The sequence below is a fragment of the Apis dorsata genome, unplaced genomic scaffold, assembly GCF_000469605.1.
Source record: "Apis dorsata unplaced genomic scaffold, Apis dorsata 1.3 scaffold_99, whole genome shotgun sequence".
NCBI classification, from domain to species: domain Eukaryota; kingdom Metazoa; phylum Arthropoda; class Insecta; order Hymenoptera; family Apidae; genus Apis; species Apis dorsata.
In genome coordinates, this window is record NW_006263397.1 from 1,827,301 (window position 1) to 1,828,913 (window position 1,613).

The 1,613-nt window shown below is 42.4% G+C and overlaps 1 protein-coding gene across 2 annotated transcripts in view; it reads right to left on the bottom strand.

Moving 5' to 3' along the window:
• Positions 1 to 1,613, bottom strand: part of LOC102678389 (sestrin homolog) — a 140,092-nt gene that overhangs the window by 33,162 nt on the left and 105,317 nt on the right. The gene's annotated exons all lie outside the window — the stretch shown is intronic.

Below are 1,613 nucleotides of genomic sequence, written 5' to 3' on the forward strand. Positions count from 1 at the left end.
CTTTCGGTAGAAAAAAGACGGGAGATATAGAGAGAAAATGATTTTCAAGAGAATCTTTTTTCACCGGCAAGTCTTAACGGTGGGCCTTCCTTTGAAATAAAACGTCCGCGAGTTGTCACACTTGAGGAACACCGGTAAGAAATTACCAATCATAATAAATATCACAGAAATATTGCTCGTACCCTTGAGTTGGGTAATGCGACAATGCTCGATTCAATCTTTTCTCGTACGGCTTGTAATTCTTTTTGGAGTACGGTCGAACGATAAGAGAAAATATGATACGAAAAAAAAAAAAAAAAGAAAAAAAAGCAGAAAAGCTACGATCGTTCACAACACCGATACACAGTTAGAAAGATCACACAAGAATCAGGTTACACTGGACATTACGTGTTGGGGATTTCTACGATGAACGATGTATGCGAAAAGAGAGCCGGTTGCTAACTGACGATAACTGACGCTTCAATAGCTAAGCTGAGCTACGATCATCTGGTCGGGCCGGCGTGGTGGGGAACGAACAGCTGGTGGGGAGACTTGCCGGTTTCTCGGGCCTGCGCCGTGGCAACAACTCGTACCATACCAGGGTCGTTAAAGCGAAATTCTGATAAAGCGCATAAAAAGACGAGGGTTTTACTTTCAGATAATTCGTGATTCATTGCAACGTTTCATGAATATCTAACTTTGCTACGGGTTCGCTTGAAAGTAAACAGACAAGAGGAGACGAAGAACACGAGTGGGGACGTTATTATAAGAAGCTATAGATACGGGACTGGCACACGCAGGCAGCCGGCTTGATCAGCTGATGCCTTAGCAACAGGAGTACGAACTGTGCTAAAAATATCGATCCCATCTGATTATCGGTACGATGCGATTTGTAACGTGTTACAACCATGCGTCCCACTGGTAAAAGTAAACGAAGAATATCAAATACGTGTATTTTCCTTCTCGCGGCAAGTTAAAATATCGGAGAGAAAGTTAAAATCATGGGTTCGGAACCGTATTCGTTCGCATACAAACACGAAAACCGGAGGGTGTAAACAATTGCCGTTCGATTTATATCACCAGGTTCACTTTTATCGTCGCTACTTATTTTGTCACCGTTTTCATGCAACGAACAGGAATCGGTAATCGTCCATTGCATAATTGAAAAGTGTACGTGTAATCTTCAAAGACGGGACGTTGGTTTTGTTTATCAGCGTTAATGAAGAGGCTCTTTCTCTCACTGAAGAGGGCACGTTATCAACGATGAGTGGGCATATACGAGAAACGCTATGATTCGCGAATATTCGTCCCGTAACCGTGTGGATCAATGAAACTCCCAATCTCTTTGTAAGCAGGGAGAAGAGAAGATGAAGAGCCATTCAGGGCCTTTAAGGTTCCTTTGTTTTCCAAGGACAACGCAAAATAAAGACTTGGGAGGAAACGGAGAAGGGCTCTTCCCTCTTTCATTTCCGCAAAATACTGACGACCCTTTGTCGCGAGCACGAAACGTCACGGTGGCCGCATTGCCGCAGAATTTTTCATGCGAGTCAATCGAAAAAAAAGAACAAAAAAAAAAAANNNNAGAAATAAAATCCTTTTCGCCTAATTATACTTCTTATCATCGTATATAAGAA